Here is a 21,579-nt window from a genome sequence, read left to right on the forward strand (position 1 = left end):
CCCCCTTCCCCCCCCCCCCCCGTTCCTCCTTCTCAGCCACGAATCTACCATCGTCGCACTATTCCTCTTTACTTCTTTCATCCATTATTTGTCTCCTTCTTTTCCGTCTGGTCGCCAGACGGGATTCTCTTCCCTCCACCCTACCACCACGTACCACCTACAATACCAAGTCGCTCGCGCGATAATTGATTTCCTGGACGATCAGCGTGATTGCGCGTACCGCCCTAACGAATGGCTTACACGCGACTCTCTTTATTCCGACCGTATGTTTCTTCTTTTTCTTTTATCTCTTTCCTTTTCTCTTTATACCTTTTTCATCCTATTGTTGTTATCATTGTTATTCTCTTTGACGCTCTGCCAATGAAAAATCCCCTTAAGACTTCCCGACCTTCGAGTTGATCTACTGTCCCCTTGGGCGATCTTAGGATGCGAAGAGGTACGACGAGATGAGATGAGATGAGAGAGAGAGAGAGAGAGAGAGAGAGAGAGAGAGAGAGAGAGAAAATCATGATCTAGAAGTCGACGCGTTTATGACCGATGAATTGTTCCCGCCGATTGCGTGGGCGGCTTTACGTGATTGGCGATCACCTTAAGAGGTTTAAGGAACTCGTCTATGATTTCGTGAATGATTTTGATTGGTGGGATCGATAAAACTTTTTTGTATAGATTTTTATTTTTTATTTATTTTTTTTTCCTAGACAACCTTTTATTTCTTCGGTAGAAGATATTCAAATTTTTATACGCAATTCAACTCTGACTGACATATGCCATTTATATTGTCATTAGGTATATGTGGAATTTATTGGTATATCTATATATATATATATATATATACACTCTTTCGAAAGAGTCTCTGTAATCTATAGCGTGACGTATACGTCGAGCGGTGCATTTAGATTGGAAGATACATCAACGAAAGTCACAACAAACCGAGTCTCTGCGGTCCGATAAAATTCCAAAGTCAGAAATACACCGTGTAAAGTTTCCGATAATTCTTTAGCCGTGCAGCCACGTGTACACGATGAGCGTTGACGATATTTCGAAATTCGAATCACGAAGTTCACGGCTGACGATTTCGTGTGGTGGAGGCAAAAGTCCAAGTACAGAGGAGGAAGTTGAGGCACAGATGAAGATACCAGAGAAAGGAATGGGGGGCAGGAGTCGTTTATAAAGCCCAAGTCAAAGAGGCGATTCGAAATGGTGTCTCGCATACGAAATGGGCCGTAAAGGCTAGGATCCACGGAAACCAAAAGAGGGAGGGAGAGAGAGAGAGAGAGGAACGGCCACGCACCCGACTACTTGCAGGACTATATGCCTGTAAGACACTTTGAAGGATATTTTACACCCCTCTGTTATACCTCGAGATCCTCAGGGAAAACAAGTACGGCGGGGACGTTTCAGGTTGCCAAGACGTAAAGACTCTGTGCGCTTAGAATTTCAGTGTTCAGCCATGTGCCCAGGTACTTGGTATACCTATATATACGGATATGCTAACCAAGTGCACTTGCCAGAGCATACAGGATCTTTTCGTTTACCAAACATTCGAAATCCCTTCTGCTCGCGGCGTCTTTGTTCCTTCGCTTGTCTTTTTTTTTCTTTTTTTTTTTTTTTTCCTTGACTCTTCGTCGCCCTCTGGAAATTTTCAAAAGCACCGGGAACGACTCACGCACCAAAACATCCTTTGGATCTCTGAAACAAATTCCTTTGCAGTTTCCACACGTTTCGATGATAACTTTTTTTTTTCATCTCTGACGTGCACTCGTCGCTTATTATTATTATCGTTGTTGTTATTATTATTTTTTTTCCCCCTTACAACGTAATGCACACTACACACCGGAACACTCGAATACCAGCACGCATCCTGGTTGATGGTATCTGGTTAACGATCGAAGATTCTACTGTTCCTACCCGTATGGCTAAGAATGCCATTGCATTCTAATGAATAGCGATTCCACCCTGTGATATTGAGATATGTATATGTATATACGAGCATTTACGATATCAGTAGTATATATGTACATATATACATATACAGGGTGCGTCGATCAAACGACGTCGTGTGCGTCGCGACGCGCGGCATTCGTGGAATTTCAAGGTTAGGTACGATCGCGGAGTACCGATAGCTTTGCGTAAAATTAAATGATACTTCGAAAATAAGATACTTTTTCTCTCTCTTTCTTTCCTGCCCGACTGACGTAAGGAAGAAGCAAGAGAGTTTCAGGAGGAAAGTATTCTGCAAGGAATTATTCACCCTCCGCTTGGTCGTCGCTCCCGGACGACTACAATGCAAAAGAGTTTGTGCGTGAAAATAATGACGAAAAAACAAATGACAATGCAAATGAACGCCCGAAGTATATTTATCGATTGGCCGCGTGCTTACGTAAGTAATGTTAATTCTTTTTCCCCCTCTCTGTTTAAATCTTTTTTTTTTTTCCATCGCTATCTATACTTGTGGTCATATACCCAACACATGCGTTAAAACGTCTTCTCGTATGAGACTAGCCTGATGATCCAGCTATGGACTATATGTACATATGTGAATTTTCATACGAGAGCGCGTATCTTCGTGAAATCGTATGTAACGATCATGTATTCTGGATATGACAGGTGGGGTGCGAAAAGTTAGGTTAATTTTGTTTTAAACCTGCCGTGAACACCTCGTTCGATATACATGGGCAGAAGTTGATAGGTGGGAACGCGTGAATAACCATACAGGCCTGTATCCACTTATATCATTACGTAACAGTACGTACGAAGTACTTATAGACAGTACACGAGTTCAAAGTATTTTTCTGAGAAATCGAAGAGACTGAAGTTTTTTTTTTTTTTTTTCTTATAGAAAATTACACGTGGCTTTGGATAAAACTTTTTGTTACAATGTGTACGTAAACGTGAATAATTTTGCACTGGGTTAGTTGATTTTTATAATTTACCTCAAATTTATGTGATTTTAGAAACAATAAAAGCAGCACTTGCGAACAGAGCACGTGCTTCGCGCGAACCTACTGTAACTGTATGCATGGCGTGAGTACTACCATGCGTACAGTCTTGTGCAAAAGGGCGAGAGTGACAGGTCTTTGTTGTTATTTTTGGGCCCCCGGCGTAATTTCACCTTACGCAATTGATACTGCCATTATATATTATTTGGGTCTAGCCTGTGAACACACCTGCGAACAGATGTTACCTACTGTACCGGCTGAGCAAACATTGTGATTGGTTTTCACGTACGATGCGTTACTTATTGATCTCTGCCGCTCGATAACTTCTTTCGGCCCTGTGACTTTTTGCTCGCTTTTTTATGGCGAATGGAAACGATTTTTTAAAACGAAGTCAGTCAGGGAAACGAATAAGGGATGAAAATCGGGAACAGTTTCGATAAGGATGCAGCTTGATGGGGATGAACCCAATCGTTGATGGGAAGGATACTTTACGTTATAATGCTATGACGGGTGCTTTGGTACTGTGCTATAATGTATTGGACAATAGCATATCCGTATACTGGTATTCTCGAGGTTCTTGTTGCGTATTTCGTTTGAACTTATCATACCTAGCTGCAAATTTGTACTCTATGCAGATCTACGTAATCCAGTTTCTGTATTCAAGATTGTATAGTGGTCGTGGGATATTTATGCTTGTCGTGATAATATTTTTGTGATAAGAGGGGACGCTGCTTCTTGATAGATACGCATTTACGTAAATCGGTTGATACGTTTATCACGTTAAATTGCCTCCTAATGGTTGCGTATATTACTACAATATTATACGCGTACGATAGTGATAAATTTTTTGGTACCTTATAGATCGTAGATAGGATCGACGAGTACGCGCAATACTATATGATCTAATTGAAACGAGTATACGTAACTATATTTCGTATTTCAAAAATCACGTATGAGTGTTTACGTGTGCTAAATAGAAAAAAATATTTTTTTAAATGCTTTAAGATTAATTAGTCTAGACGGTGGTAAGTACTTTTTTTTTTAGCGTGGGGCACCACGTGTCTCCTTTTCTACCATTGTAGATGCTTGTCGATACGGAACGAATTTACATATGAATTACAAGTGACGAATGAACACGTGGGTCATTTGTAATGATGAAAAATGGCATGTCAAAATTACGTAATTGTTATTTAATTCTAGGTGAATTGTCTGTACCAGCCGAGTAATAGGAATACGCGAGTGTCGATACTGCTCGCGTATTGATACAGTCGATCGATCTCAATTACGATCTTTCCGTATCGATTATCGAGTTGTGTTTTGTAGTAGGAACGTATACATATGTGCCTTTGTTAATGTCCACGTGTGCGTACACGTGTTAAACGGATACATGGATTCTGCGGTGTTGCTGTGTACATAACGACGGGCGCACTGTTATCCAGGGCTCGTGTATATATATATACTTTCCTCATTGACCTACTAAGGGGGGAGATATATATATATATATATATTTATATACTCTTTCCTCTTTTCTCTTGAATACGCATATACCAATGGACCCGAGTACGGATCTATATATCTTTACATAATACGCGCTCCACTCGTACGCCCCTTAACTGTTCCTCAGGTACATTATATGTATATGTATATTGTGGTACATACGTATATATAGGTATACTGCATGTACAATGAACATGAGCAATAGGAACGTGGAATTCTTTCATTACGGAACGATCGAATAAAGGCTCGTTCATATTGATACCGTACTGAAAATTTTGTATAATTTTAGAAATATTTTTTTTTAAATTTCATATTTAGAATCTTTGTAATTTAGCTGTCGAGTTTGCTGAGAATTGTTTAAGTTTTTTGATGATTTTTTGATATTAAATTACTATTGTCTTGTTTACAGTGTGAATAAACCTTAATGGGCTCAGGCATTTCGATCGCTGTGAAATATCCTTAGTTCACGTTGTACTTACCTACTATTCAAACAATTCCTCCCATTCGCTTTCTTATTTTCACTGTCTTCAATAAACAGCGTACGGATATATTGATTGTCGTTTGATTACATGGAATCAATGTACTTGCTAGTACATTTTACCATGGACTTTCCTTAGAAGAATGTGTATGGTCGGTTCCACTTTGAGGGGCCATCTCATTATGGACCTGTACGTAAATGAGTCCCCTACAAGTAGAAATGATGTCGCGGTCTGACTATAGCTGCGATTACTGTAGCAATGGTTGGTATGTATTTGGCCAACACAAATGTCTAGTGACAATGACAAAAGTTCTGGTAACATCATACCTGGGAATAATCTGCGATTTTATTTCCTCATTTAACAAAGCATTGGAGTTGGGACGGCTCGGAGATCCCACTCGATCATTCCCGGGTGAAATAGGTAAACTATTGAAAATTACGATCACAATGGTAAATTTTGACATAATTCCTGTCATATTGCTACGATCATCCGCTGTTGTCCAAATACTTTATTATTGCTTCAGTAATAATTTTTCTTTGAACATACAAATTTTCGTTTACACGCATCACCCACCACCCAGTCTCCTCATTACAGTGACTTAATTAATTTTTTTTTCACTCTCAGACCCCAACAATTACGGTACGTAATACCGGTTCGGTCCTCTTACATAATATCCCCTCGTACTTGTTCACTTTTTTTTTTCAATAATTCCTCCATTCATTCGCCATTTATTTTTCCTTTTCTCGTACCCAAGAACGCTGCTTCCTTCCGTCGTCCACACGTTCCTCTACCCCTTCTGATACGTAAACCATTGTCTCCCATGAGTAACAGCATCCATGTCTCTTCCCATAGGACGTAACGTTCTCGCACGTAATCTACTGGGCGCATATACGTTCAACGGTCGGGAAAGCACTATGCCAACTTCCTCACATAATTTCCCATTGAATACACGCGGAAACTGTATTGGAATATACTTTTCCATCTCGTTCGCCTTCGCCATATGGATTCATTTCAATTACTATACCGGCAATTAGCAACCAGTTACGCAGCTGTAATATCACGGACGCTGGGTATGTATTATTCGGAGAAAGTGGTTGGGAACGTCATTCGCCTGCGTGAAACAAGCAACCAACACACCTGGAAACTGACAAATGTAGAAACGTATATTGCGGATACTCGATTATAACCACATGTTACGTTACATACGTGTGTCATTGAAAAGGTCGTAGATCGATTATCCTACTACGAGCAGGTAACAGTGGCATTTTTTTTTTGTCGTATGACCATACCAAGTGGTTACACCTCGGCTAATCTTTTTTTTTTTTTTTTCTTTTCCTTTATATATTTAACGTCTCTAAAGTCCAGCTATTTACTCGGCTTTATTTATCCCCACGTCGGGCTTTGCTTTTTCTTTGGTTGTATTATTCTCGCTTAGAATCGCCTCCGTTTGAAACTGCTTCTATTATTACCGTAGAGTAGGTCAGTGGCGAAGTGCACGCCAACAGCTAAGCATCGATTTTGTACTCATTGTCAGGCACTCGTGCCAGCGTGGAGGCCTATGTATAGAAAATCCAGTGTAGCCGCTATAGGTCGTTTCAGGAAACACTCCAGAAGAATAGAAGCTCATACTTGCGCATTTTACATACATAGCTATATCGCGTATCTTCTTGGTAATCCTGTCTTATTTTACGTCGTGTACGCGTACTTGGAGATTACTTGCGCTACGAGTATCCGAGGATTGTGAAAAATAACTCTGGTGCATTATTTTTATCGAAAAAAAATTATGCTGGGTATTTGTTTTTTTTTTATTTTTTTTTTTATTTTTTTAAAGCAAAGAGCCATTGTCACAAAAAATGGAAGCTCTTCGAAAGAACGTTTCTCCGCAATGGCTCGCCAATCCTGCTGACCTCAGTTTAACACGTAGCGCTGACTGTGCTCTTTATATTCGTCCTTTGGAAATGTCAAGTGACCTGCCACCGAGTCTATTTCGTCCTGTCAATACGAGCCGAGGAGTTTCTAGGTAAATTGAAAGTAATCTCCTGACGTGTATCGTTTCTTATGCGCTGTATAAGCCGTTAGAAAAAAAAAAAAAGAATATTAGAGAAATACACGTGGGAGGCACACGCGCCTAGTGACTTTTGAAATTTATTGATTCACAGATAAGCTAATTAGTCGAGATTCGAGAAAAGGATCGATAGGTACGTGAGTGAGAGAGAGACCAAGGATACTCAGGTGTTTCAGAGTTTCACATCTGGAACATTGATGACGTAGTGTAAAAATGTTTGAATAATCATAATTTAAGACGCTCCACGATATAGTGACTTCTAGGGAATTTTTTTATCCCTTACGTCGTCACACGAAAATTTTAATATCCTATTCGTACCGAACTCACGACGACCGAATATACGTATCTTATAAGTACCGACCGGACCGACCTTTGTCGTAAACTACCGAAAGCTCTCACAGTGTTACCAATAATTATACCCAGAGCTCCCTGGTGCAATTTAGGCTGCGTGGCGCGTTGGTGGCCTTGCAAGAAGTTTCCGACAGTGATTAACCATCCTCCGCGGCACGCCCGATCCTCTCCAGGCCATTGTTATGCAGTCCGCCTATCTCGACGTATGACTCCGTAATAATCTGCAAGTATAGTTCGATGTAACGGGTATAACCCTTCCCTTATATATGCATAAATTCATATATGCATATACCATATACTTGACATAGACGCACGTACCTATACGTATGACGTCACGTCACTCCGCATTGTTTCTCCGTTATGCCGGCTGTATAGCTTCTCTTCAGAAGATGCCTCGTACGGGAGGTCAAGTCTTTTTCTATTAGCTTCGCCAAACATAGCGAACCGTCTCGATCGTCTTGACGACATTAACCGTGGCTATGTTGAACGTTTAGTTTACTTGTTTGGTACTTACCTTTATATATGGATATGATTTTTTTTTTCTTGAAACTTTTTTTTACGTCCACTCGCATCCCTGCAACGGCGTCCATTGTCGCGCGCTTCATTATGCACCGTCGTCGTGGAGTCGTACGTTCCAAACACGACACCGGATACAGGAGAAGTCCGCTAGGCGATAATACCTACAGTCCAGGATTCCTGGTAGCGCGAAACCCGAGAAGTCAATGTACCGGGTGTTTGAATATAAACGCAATGCATTTTTTTAAATATCTAAGTGTACACGACTCGAGAATTAAAAGTGACGTAGCACTTTGTACAATGAATATTGGTTTGTGGTTAGGAGAACGAGAGCGAGTGAGAGGACGTTATGGATGGTAAGGGAGGAGAAAGAGAGACAAAGGACATAGAGAAGTGAAAATTCGCTCGCGTGCATTGGGCTCAACTTGGACCGAAGTCTTTCACTGCACGTTAACCTATAAGGCCTGGTGTGGTGTCTGACGTCACTCGAGCCCTCGGGAAACAAGACTGTTTCATACGTAAAGGTAACACCCCCTTTGCGCTCGAAACACCTTATTGACTCTGCCTTTACGACCCCGTTAAATTCACTAAAGTTTTGCCGCGCGAGTTCTTTCTTTTTCATCCTGTGAACTCCCCTTTAACTTGGCTCTCGTGTAGAATCACGATTGCCCATCTAATTGCCGATACCATTATCAGTTGTAAATTCCGTTTGTATGCAGTTATACTGTCCGGTATACCTTTTCTCTCTGTCTGTGCTTTGGTCGTCATCATTATCTCTCTCTCTCTCTCTCTCGCAGATGTTGGTCCTCGCAGTAAAGCCAAGTTATACGGACTGCGAGAAAACGTTTAATTTTTACTACCGACCAAACGCGACCTTCTTCGGGCATTCGTGGGGGGAATAGCGAAAGAGGGGCGTTGGCGTGTTTTACAGGGAGCGAAAGCACATATGGGTATCGGATAATGGGGGATGTTTAAGAAAAGACAAGAGCAAGCAAGGGCTGTGGTAAAGTAATAGGGCAAAATAAATAGTCTGTCTGAGTCAGCCCAATAGAAGCTGACGGGTCGTTTTGCTCTGTTCATCCTTTTTTCTTTCTTTCTCTTTGTCTGATGCTCCTCTCGTGTGCGCGATCGTTCAAAATGATTCTGAGAACGAGACACGCGTGTGGTCTGTTAAAAAAAAAAAATTCCCTAGACTGCGAACCATCATGATTTTCTGACACGATGTCTGGAAATATCCATATATGCTCGGTGTCGTTGACTGCGATATTATAATTTATGATAACGCCATCTTTCTTTTTTTTTTCCCCCTTCACTTTCTTGTATCCGTTGTTATCAGCTGGCACAATTCTTCGTTGCTCTTGTTTTCTTAGTGTTCTTACGTGGTACGTAAAGAAAGGAGCGTCGGGTATTAGCACTAGGGAATTTCAGTGGGACAATTCCCTAGCAGCTTGCCATTGACATACGACCTATCTTGATTAGGAGCCACACCCAAAGCTCTGATCGCAAACTGCCACGATCAAACAGGGACTAATTGACTCGTACAAGACAGATACTTTTTTTTTATCTTTTTTCTGGACGCTACGACCAGAGTCCTTTGGTTCTTGTATTTTTTCAATTTTCAAAATTTTTCTTTTCCTTCCACTTGTAGCCACCGAGATCATGAAAATGACAATTGTCCCTCTGGAATCGTGTGACGGACGGGTCAGAGGTTACGGTACCACCCTCCTCTTGTCTTCTCGTGGGAAAATATTTCTCAGTGGCATTTCACCCCTCAAGCGTTTCTCATAAAACGGAATTGCACTTTGTTTATACGGTCCTCCAATAACAGTAAAATTGTCACGTGGCCTCCAAAGTTTCCTTCCTACCCCCAACGCACACCCTCGCCTACGGCCCTCTGAAATACAGATGTCTTTTATAGAGCGCGGTTCGTCATGGCAACGCTATTGTCTCTTGACTACGTGTCAGTTTACGCGCATGCGCGTTCGCATACGTAAAAGTAATGCACAAGATATGATATAGCGAGACGAGCGACGAAAGTTGGGTGAAAAAAGTAAGAGAGCGTGGAACAAAAAAGAGGCAGATGTATGAATCTTCAAAAGTTTTTTTTTACTCCGGCAAAGGGTAAAAACAATCCCCTCTGAGTTTTCGCATGGTCGATTAACGTAATGTCTAACCCACTGCTACCTGCCACTGGGGAAAGTGGATAACCGGACGAATGTGAGTAGGACGGTTTTTACTCGATTATTTCCATTACAGGCTCGGAAAATGAGGGTGCGTTTTATAGCTAGCAAGACGGTGGTAAATGTACTTTTGGAGTATAGTTCTTTGTATGAGAAATAATGGGTGGCTGTGAAAAATGTCATTTTTATTTTCGAATATCTTTATATGACTGCGAGAAGCGAAGAGAAAGAAATTTTTTTTCTTTTTACGGATTTTGGTTACTTTTTTTTTATTCGTCATTGTTTCGTCGTTAATTACAATGGCTCTAACCCACCCTTATGGAGGCTCTTTAACTACCCCTTGGGGACATCAGAGACATACGTGCACAAAATAATCATCTCTACGCACCTTTCCTAATTACACGCAAAAACTGAGACCTTCCAGCAGTACTGTAATGATATATATTATATATAGTACATAATGTATATATTACATAGTATATATATACTCCACGCAATATACATTAAATATCCATAACTCTCAGACAGCGTATACCTACCCGCCAGTCAAATTCAGAAATTCCATTTAGCAAACGCGCAACCCCCTACATAAATAATCAGTCGACTAGCCAGTACGACTAATACTGTTAAATTCGTCATCCCTTGATATTCCCATAAGATTACCATATCCTCATAAATTACCAACCTCGAAATAAACCCACCTGAACAAGTACGAATCCCCCTCACGCAGGATAATATTGCAACCGACTTGAAAGCTGATTGGGCAAATTTTATGACATGACCTAATCTAACGAACGTAGATAGGACAACAAATATATCTTCAAACGTCATTAGTAAAAACGAAAATTTGAAGAAAAAAAAATTCAAAATCCATTACTCGCCTATACATATATGTATTACCTGTGTGATATAGCGCTTAAATGACAGTGCCGTAATAATGAAGAATGGCACCCCCTCCGACCCCTATCCAAGAGTAACGCCCTTACTTATTATTGCCCGATGTCCGATGGCTATGATATTAAGATGCGTAGAATGGTTAAGAAGAGTGGATTACACGTGGCGCCATGCGAACGCCTCTCGTTTGTAACATGATGCATGCGCTGCCATATTGGATAGAGAAATAAATAAAGGGAGGAGAAAAAAAGTTTGAATCTTGAAAGGACGAGGGGCAGCGGGAGGGGGGGGGAGAGTAGTAGTCGTACCTAGCAGTACTGGTAAGAGGTGGGGTGGTATTACGCAGGGTGCAGGAGAAGGTAGGGTGGCGGGCAGGGGAGAGGAAGGGTTATAGTGGGATGCTGTGCCTGCTAGTAGGTTTCGAATAAAGGATGTAAATAAAAGAGGACGCCTTTATCGTTACAGATGGTGCGGCCGACTATGCACTTCCCTCTACTCCTGGGCGGTGAGACTTCACTGCAATTATGGTGAGTTATGCTTATCCGTACACCTAAATCTCTTTAACGATCCTGCGTCACTACCAACGGGATCGTCCTATCCTGATACTCGACCTGGACTTACCCTGTAGCCACTTGTACCTGTACGATATGTACAACCTGTATGGTATTGCACGCGGATAGGTCTTCTGGGTGGATCGAGATTAATATCAGATCGATTGATCGATTATCGTTGCCTCTTGGGTATGATAAGCATGAAGATTGTATTTTTTAAAAATAATTACTAAATTTTTGTTTATATGAATAATTGTCGTTAAATTGATTTTTAGGGGTTATTTCAGGTGTTTGGATTATTTTAGTTTTTCAGCTTTTCCTTTCAAATGGGACTTTTAGGTTTCTTCTGAAATTGCCTATTGTTTTGACGGGTCTGAATCTCGAGGAGCGAAAGTCGGTTGTTCACTGAAGCTCCGTTGATCCGAGCACGAGAGACAAAAGCGCCAGTCGTACCAACCACGAGGATGGAATCGAAAGCATGACGTTGCCTAGCGACCTGAAAGACGACGCTCGTCGTCTATTTGTTGGGCTTTTAGTGCGTTTAATTTTTTTTTTGGACGCTTGGGGTTTGCGAGACAATGGGGGTGTAATTTTTTGTATTGGTTTGAATATTTTTTTCTATTCACTTACTTATTCCATTAATGGGAATTCGTGATCATGGGTTTGGATACATGTTTCGCTGGCGTCTCGATGTCGTGGCTGATCGACGTTTACCGTTATCACTTTCTGCGGTACCTCGACTATGCAGAAAACCGCGGGTGCGATGAAGCGTCTTCACGGTTTAAGGACGACGTGGCTACGAAGGACGTTTAAATTTTTTAGAATTTAGGAGTTTGAATTTTAACGTTTGACTTTTTTATGAATTTTATTGACTTTTCTGATATTAACTGATGAAAAGAAAATTGTTCTTTTGAAAATTATCATCAGGCACGATAGTTCATATATTAACGTGGTACACCGATATGAATTATATAGGGAATATAATTCCCTATATCGACCAATAAATTGATGCACCATCGATATTCAGTCACACCGTGAGTCAATTATCCGGCGAAATTTAAATTAGCAGACAAAGTGCTCGGTAATCTGGTTCGATCGATACAATTATTAAAATAGCCTAGTCGACGTTTGAGATTAATTAGAAGCATATGTCATCTTCCGAAGCGACAAGCACAATGCGTGTGCACTGTTGCACACGATGCACGTATGTAATTGAATAATAGTGCATTTGCGCTCGGTATGAATTTAACACGCGTGACGATTACAAATTGCCCAAAGAAATACCGACTGATACAGCCGAGCAGTAGAAGAGGGTACGTGTATACTGTTATAAAAATAAAAATCCATTGTTCCCCAGGGGAATTTTACTCAATTTAATTGATTTATCTCGGTTTTTCTCGCCGCTCTCTCACTCGACCCCCACCTCTCTCTCCGCTCTCCGATTCTCCCCATAACGCCCAGCGCACCAATGCACCGAGAGAGAGCACACAGGAATTCCCGAGTGACTAAGAGTCCAAGCATTTCTCGTAATTTGATACGCAAACCGCCATTTATCCGCGAGCCGCCGCAGTCCGCCATATTGGAAATGCAGTCGTCAGAAAATGATTATCAATAAAATCCAAGACAAGCCACGAGCCCTGAAACGTCACTATACAACGCTTTTAGGGCGCAGGGACATTCGATTACGTGATTTCCACAAAATATCTTTGAATTTACCCAATTCAAGAAAATCGATAACACTCAAGATGTTTTTGAGAAAAATTGACTCCCCATCGAATTATCTTCGAATGATCTACTTGCCAGTCTCGGTAGATATATTTGGGCCCTATACCCTCGCTCCATCGTACGGTACATGCTTGGTGCGATACTCCAGTCTCTCTATAAGGCCACTACCAACCTGAACCCCTCTTTTAACTGCCTTCACTATCATCCACGGCCACTTTAACCCCGTGCACGTGCAGGGCCGTAATATTTTTGACGACGCAAGTCCCACACAATTATGCACGAACTTAACGTAGCTGCCTTACCTACCTATAGCCATATAACCTATGTATAGCTGGCGTACTATACAGCTACGTATGCGAGTAGCTATATAGGGCCACGATAGAAACCGGTCCTTTATAATTACAGGGTCCAACGCGGCCATCAGCATCCTCTTGTGGCACAGGGTTATACACCCTAGGCCCCAGTGGTCTGTCTGTCCGTTGGTCGGTTCCGTCGAGGAACAAAAAAAAAGGAGCAAGCTGATAACAGTAGGTCCAGACGAAGTAGAGACCCACGAAGCACCTTACCGAACTGGTCCGAGTCTAGCTTCTTTTTAATCTCATTTGGGCCCTATGCCCGAATTCAGCCGATCTTACTATATCTATCCACGGACCAATTCAGTATACACACATCATTTCTTTGATACTTGTCATAATTTTTTTTTTTTTTTTACGATAATTTCATAAAAAATTGTTAATCACGCCATCACCTCAGCATCCGTAATCCCCGTATCTGGTCCATGGGATCCATTAATAAGGCCCTTGGAATTCTCAAGCGGTCTTGAAGAATCTTAAACGTGACAGCGATGCCGGCAACTATATATTTACTGTAGTATATATATATATATATAGGTATGTACACACCACATACACGTACCATGACTTCAATCGGCTTCTGCTTTCTTACCGGGACTCACTGTCGTGACCTGTCACGTTTGCATACCAATGTTCACTTGCACATGAGCTATGTGTCGCGATGTATATCCTCTCCTTCTTCTCCCCTCTTTGCTTTTGCTTTTTTTTCTCACTTAACATATTTTTATACATCAGACTCGTAAACTGTATATAGGTATAATATTGTAATGCTTATAATTGCGTTGTAAAAAATTGTAGGGCCCGTTTTGGCTCGCGTGAGAAACGAAAGTGAGGTTGAGCATATCTTTCTTCCACTGGGTCGCTCGGTATACACAGGGGCCTGTACGGCTGTCTAAAATCACGTCCGGGATTAGAGAGCGTTTATAAAAGCTGCCAATCGTCGTTTCCATTGTTTATATCCCATTAGAAATTCTAATTCACGTGTGTTATACTAGCCCACGGTTCTGACCTCTTACCCCACAATGGTCGATTGCGCAAGGCGAGTCCGTGGAAGTCAAATTTTTACTGATGAAAAAGAAAAAAGCTTCTTTTTTTCTTTCCAATGACAAAAACAAACAATAGGAGAAACCGTCGCGACGTCGTGGGCGGCAGGCACGTTGGCCGGCCGACTCGGCGACGTGTAGGGGTATTTAATTAGTCGCGCGTGCGGGACAATCAATTAAGAATCTCTCGCGTTATTAATCGTCTTGCCGAGAGTGCTTATTATTAATGGCCGAGCGTGCGCGCGTTGAATCAAATGGCTCGGTACCAATTTTTTTTTTTTTTTTTTTTTTTTTTTTTTTAAATAAAATATATCGCTACAGGTCGCACGTCCGCGAAATCGAACTCTTACAGGGGCTACAGGGTCTTTCAAAAGTTCCGTCCGATCGCGGCGTCAATACTGTTTCTTGTTCGTGCATGGACGGGATAGATCGACTTCCCATTCTCGCCTGGAATTACACGTCTGGCCTGGGACAGAGAAACGTCCGTGATCGCAGACAGACTGCATTACTGGCTAGCACCGAGAGCTGGGTTCGACCGGTAACACAGTATAACAGTAAGAGTATAACAGTAACTGACCTACAGAACTCGGAACTGCGTTCTGCCGTGTTGCCATAGCGACGAACCGTCTACGCGCATTGCGTGCGCTATTGGCTGCAATGCGCATCTGGTCGCCGGCGATAAAGCGCACGTTCGCGCACGGAGAAAGTGACTTTTGACAATCTTACTATCACTGCTACTGACGGATGCCTCAAGTTGGGTAATAGTGCCGGTAGGAAATGTATTTTAGGGAAAAATGTATGTACACGTATAGATATATATAATTTGTACAGTTTACTATTGTACGGATAAGGGAATCAATGTGGGTGGAAATAATACGTAGGACGCAAATGGCAGATTGGTACGGAATTATTTTTGGCCGGCGGGGCTCAAGGAAAAATTTGACTTTCGCTAATTTTAAATTGGCAAATTCCATAAGCTAAGGCAATCACACGTGTTTGTGTATATATGTGACTATGTGCCTTATTATGTCATATATCTAGAGCGCTGTGGCGAAAGATCATCAGTCTCTGAGTTTTAATGGCGCAGCATAAAACAACGTGTTTGCAACTGTGTTGATTCTCACGTATGTTTATTATTATATATATTTTAGCCTTCTGAATACCGTACGTCGCGCTATATATATATATATATATATATATATATATCCCACACGATACATTCCCATAAAGACAGAAAGTCAGTTAGCGAGTCGGTCTGTTCGTACGTATGTATACCTACGTTAATACGTCGCTTGTATTTCGCAACGTTAGACCGAATACCGCTGGCGAATTTTGCACGAGTGGGCAAACGGAATTGCCGTAGTTACGTGAAATTCATTGCGCCAGTCGTCGTGGCCGGTACAATTGCGCGTTCCGGTTAAAAGTACGGAAGCGACTCGTGTTTTTGTCGCTTTATGAGAATTGACTTTTTTTTTTTTTTCCAAAAAGTTGTGTATCGAAACGCGCGTTATTCGTGTGATACACTATGGTATTTTTTTGTTCGGCCCTGTTCTTATTTTTCCGTTCTCACGGAAACACCGTGACTCGTCGCAAAGACCATAGGACTTTATGTACAGTCGCAGGAAATGCCGTGGGATCAATTGACCGAGGATCAAGGATCGTTACGAACCGACGTTTCCGTGACTTTTGCCCCAACGTATTTCCCGCGGCGATATGGCAAAGCCGCATCGTAGGAATAGATGCACCCTGGTGCACTTGGAGCATCATAGCCAATGTATCGTCGAACACTGAAAATAGAAAATTATCAAAAAGACAAAATATTTTGTATATTTTCATATACGTTACGTATTGCGAAATACGTAACGCGCGTCAACTCACGATGCATTTCTGTCGCGTATGCGCATTTCAAGCATCGGAGTGTCATTGGAATTCGGTGCGTTGTATTATTGCACTGCGACGCATCGGCATATTTAGTATGGCCCGTGCAAGAATTAAGTGTCGATGTGAATTGGTATTGTCCGAATGAAATTTATGGTCTGAAAAATAAACTGAAGGCGAAATTCATTAACCCACCTGTCTATCCGATCTCTTTATCATTCCCGTCGTTATCCATATACCTACCCAAGTGAAAAGTTTCTCAGGTAGTTTTTCGTGCGCCCGTAGAATCCAATATCTGCGGGATATCAAAGGCGGTTGGCATCCACCGAAAGATCCTTGGTAATGGCAGGGAATCATCTATATTATATCGAGAGACCAATTCAGCTTCACATCTATCCTTCTTCATCTTCTTTTTCTTCCTTCTCTTTTTCTCTCGTGTCTCTCTTCCTCTCATCGGTCTACTTCGACTGATCGATCATTTGTCTCATCCCTCTCAGCATCCTTTTTACATCCAAGCCTCCTCCCTCCAGCGTCTCCTACTGGTAGAGGATTCAGTGACAGATTCAGGTCAGGAAGGTCTATCGTTCGATAATTCAGCACTGCTGGGAATCGCGAGATTGACTGTGCACCTCTTAAGCCGAGTTCACAAATGCTTATAAGCCATCCCGGTTCCTGACGTAGCACTAAGAAAACTTCCCTTGAGAGATGAAGATGTGGGCTCATCAGGACCCTAGGGAAAGTTTCCCAGCGAGGACTAGGGATACCACCCATCATATCGCAGGCAAAGCCAATGTCTGTCGTCATGGGATATCCAGATTGGCCATACTTTTTCAATATTTTTTAAATAAAGGACTGCAACCCCGTAATTAAATATTGAGGGATTCGGACTGATCCGGGCACAGTAACAATGGGGATTTTCGAAAAGTGATTGAACATTGTGAAATTAATTGAAATTAATGCACGTGATATAATAACGCGGTTCGTAACCTGACTGAGGGACGAAACAATGGAAAAGTAATTAAGCCGGTGGGAAGAAGCTTAAATTATATTTACATGGAAATTAAATTATATAGGGATAACAAAAATTACGGTTACCTTCGTCGCGCATGATATTTTTTATACGTTGAAGAAATCAAGAATTTAAATATCCCGCTTTGATTTTCTTCCTGCAATACATTCCAGTCGTCTTTCCAATTCTTCGTACTGGTAGGAGTTCAATGGTTTCTCCGGTTGGCGTCGCACAACTATTGAGCTTCGAAGTTGAGCAGGATGGCGTGACACGTCCAGATCGAGAAAGAAACTCGTCCGACCCGGAAACACCGTCGTCCCTAACAACTCTGCATCACGAAGGCCAGAGAGGTAGAAGGTAGGAAGGTTTGAACCCCTTGGGGTGATATCTGTGCCAAAGGAAGGGGTCATCAACCATCAAGCATCATGAACCTGGCTGCAGGACTCGGCAGAGTCATTATGAGACAGATATAATTGAAACTCCTATATAGGATGGAGTCTGACGACTTAGGGTCACATCTACTATGGCTGGGCACACAGAGTGAGGTTATGTCGGTCGTACGGCCAGGAAGTGTAACGTGTCGGATCTATGACAATGGAATTTGCTCGAGGATTTCTGGCTAAGCATTGTAAATCATATGTATGATATGAGATAGAGGAGCATATCGCTGCCGTATAGTAATGATGAACGACTGCTTGAGCCTGGATCCATGGATGCCAAATGGATGATCCAGCGGGGAAATCTTGTTTGGGATAAACGATCATCCTTGAATTCTGTCAGGACTGTCTGACCAGATACCCTCATGCTCTACTAAGCTGAAAGACCTTCGGACATTGTTCTTGGGTTCTTTGATGATTTTCTATCTTTTATTTCTCTTCTTCTCGTGTGCTTCATTTGTTATCTCCTTTCTTTGTCTGGTCGTGCATCTTTTTTTTCTTTGTTCCTCTTCCATCGTTACTTTCTTCGCCAGCGCGTATGTCGGGACCTGCCAAATTAATCTGGCGAAGGAGAAATACTTGCGTAGTGGATCCTGTTGGGAGAACATTTTTTTTCCTGATAGGTTTCTCGTGGAAGCTTTTTTTTTAAGTCTTCAGAAGTACGTCTTTTTGGCAAAATGGGATGACTAGGGGTAATTTTGAAATTGAGATGTATAGTGATTAAAGGGAAAGTGAAAGCGAGAAACGATGAAGTGTAGGAGGGACTAATGAAAACGAAGTTTTTTGTCGCAATATAAAATACACAGGATGGTTGGACGAAAATTGGGGCTGAAATTGTTAAATTTAATCGAGAAAAACACTAGAGCGTAATTTTGAGTTCATGAGGTCAGCTCCCTCCTCCCTTGTCGAGTATTGGATAAAAATAGGAATTCCATTAAAAAATTTCATTTTTGTGGAAAAACACTCGCGTCGTTCTCCCGTGAGATTTTCCCTGGGGGTTTGTCGAGGGCGAATTATAACGAAGAGGGGAAAAAAAATAGCTGAAACGAAGTTTTGCACCGGGCGGATAAAATTGATCAAGTAATTTTAGACTCGCGAGAACGTGGGACATCCTGATAACACGTTACCCTGTATTTCCAATCGACGACGACATTCGGTGACTACCACTTTGCGACGGCCCTGGCGATGCATTTTGGCCAATCCACGTGACGTATTCAACCCGGAAATGTACCTACACACCAATGCCCACCCCCGCGTGTACATATAAACACGTCGAGGGACGTGAGTTCGCATCGGGTTAATAATACAGACTGCCGCCCCTGGCGCCCCTTACGCCCCTGACACCCCCTCGTGCTTTTCTCCCGTCTCTCTCTCGCTCTGTTGGATCAATAGTCTGGTCCAGAGCAGTGCCGTACCAACAGGGCTCTTTCGCCCTTTAATACCACGTAACAATCAAAATCTCAAGCAGCACCAGTATTTACCAAATTCTTCAATAGTAATGCCGACATAAATATTTAATATAATATTTACAAAAAAAAAAAAATCAAAAATTATATTTGTTCAGCGGGTACCATTACATCGGCAATAACTATCAAAAAGAATATCGGTATAAAAGTCGTAAAGAAGAATAAACCGTGGATTATCCGAATAAATGTATACAGTCGATTTTAGAGAGAAAAAGAGAGTGTATATATCCACGATTTTCGTTATCCCTACGTCTGTCTCTGTCTTACGCACATAACGGCCCGTAAGTCCGTCTCTCTCGCACTCGCAGCAAGTGTAGAAGATGTCAAAATCTTGAAAGATTATTCAGGCCTTCTTCGATCATTCTATCGATATTGACAGCCTGCTATACGGCGTTCTCAAGACGTCACGTTTCTAATGTCTTTAAAAGGACATCGCTAAGACATCTTTGACATGTAGAAATACTAACCAGGTTACGTTATTCAGCGTGTAGGTATTATTAGCATCAAGAGAGCCAAAGAGTCCGTCTACTATTGCTAGCCATTCACCACAATGGAACCGTAATAGCTGTATACATGACCACAAAGGTTGGCCGTATAATCGTCTACAAAATTGATATTTCCGGCAACGATCGATGAAACATTATTCTCTTTGAGGTACTCAAAAGTGGCTACGTGTAACCCTAACGCTATATACGTACAGACACTGTACACGGGATGGTGAATTTTTACTACGTAAATGGGATTGAAGTAAAAAGGATTGGCTTTGATTTGGTTTAGCTTGGTTAACGGTAATCCCCTAGAAAATTTTTCACGACTTTTTAATTCCCTAGGATTTGTTGTACGTATTCGATTGTTTCCCTTGACGGTATTTTCATTCGGCAGAATTTAAAAATTGGCTGGTAATTTTTTTTTGTTTCGTTCACCAGGAAATTTTCGATAATCGCTCGTCGTCGGGCGAAACGTAATTGTATTCGATTGACGTAGCGATATATAATTCACCGGTACCTTCGTTAAATTCCAATTAAAAATTAACTACAAACAGTTCCTAGGATTTATTTTTATTTTCTCTTCGTTAAAAGTCACCGGCGTGAGCATAGCTTTAAGTGTAGCGTATTTTTTAAAAGAAAAATTCTTATTATTTTCCGAAAGTACATTTTCGTGTTTCTGCGAAATTTCATTAGTATATATACGCAACGTGCTACTTGTGTCTACGTTGTATAATACGCAAGGGTTGTTTATCATATAGGGGTTGGCTGTCTACCGTGCTGAGATTGCGTTGAGACTCCTTTCGCCACTTTCGGTATGAGCGAACTACTTGCGTTTCCGTCTGGGTATACGTTCTATAGATATAATACGCTATTTCAACCCCTTTGCATATAGAGACTCGTTGCGCATCCGCAACCCCTATAAGACATCCCTTAACGTGCATTTGCCTAGTACATTACGAACCTACCCCCCTATATCGTGTACTAATCACTTATCCGGTACCTGATGGCACGATTAATCTAATGACGAGGGACATTTTCAAAAGGACAATACTTCGCTTGGGAAACAATAGGGGATTATTATGATGATTAAACGTTCGCTGTGTGCTTCGTGTAAGGGAAAAAGATGGATTTAAATGGATGCACTTTGCCCTTTGTTCCTTTGCCATTTTCATATGTAACGTAACAATTCGTGCCTTGGGGCAGGAGGGGGGGAGGGACCTTACGCACTTGCTACGGTTATGGGGTAGTGTAACCCTTGAACCCTTTTATCCCCATCCCTTACAGCGTCCGAGATCATAATGAATTTAAAGGTCCTCGTTCAGAGGTGGTCGCCCTTTAATGTACGTCGGTGTCAACCCTTATAAATCGCAAATTCCCGATTTCCCTCTTTCCATCCCTGATCCACATGAACGGTTCCGGTAGTTACTTTGTACAGAGTCAGTAGTCTCACTTACACGCTTGGTCGATCGATAGTTCCGATAATTAGCCGTGCTTTCAATTAAACTTTTCTTTTTTCGTTAATCGAGGTACAATAAAAAATAGAAATAAAAAGGGGACTGCCAGGAATGGGGATAGCCGGAGCATTCGCTTTCCTCCAATCAGAATGTTAATCCCTGATATTTAGGGTGAATTTCTACCGATTGCCTCCGGTATTTACATATATATATATATATATATATATATATATATATATATATATACAAAATAC

The 21,579-nt window shown here is 41.6% G+C and overlaps 1 protein-coding gene across 6 annotated transcripts in view; it reads left to right on the forward strand.

Moving 5' to 3' along the window:
• LOC107266874 (protein shank) overlaps positions 1–21,579 on the forward strand; it is a 98,096-nt gene that overhangs the window by 23,395 nt on the left and 53,122 nt on the right. For all 6 annotated transcript variants that reach the window (XM_025084128.1, XM_015737853.2, XM_015737856.2 and 3 more), the window contains exon 2: positions 11,387–11,448. The gene's annotated coding sequence lies outside the window, so the exon portion shown is untranslated. The remainder of the gene's footprint in view (positions 1–11,386; positions 11,449–21,579) is intronic.

Source organism: Cephus cinctus, unplaced genomic scaffold, assembly GCF_000341935.2.
Source record: "Cephus cinctus unplaced genomic scaffold, Ccin1 Ccin1_scaffold0330, whole genome shotgun sequence".
NCBI lineage: Eukaryota > Metazoa > Arthropoda > Insecta > Hymenoptera > Cephidae > Cephus > Cephus cinctus.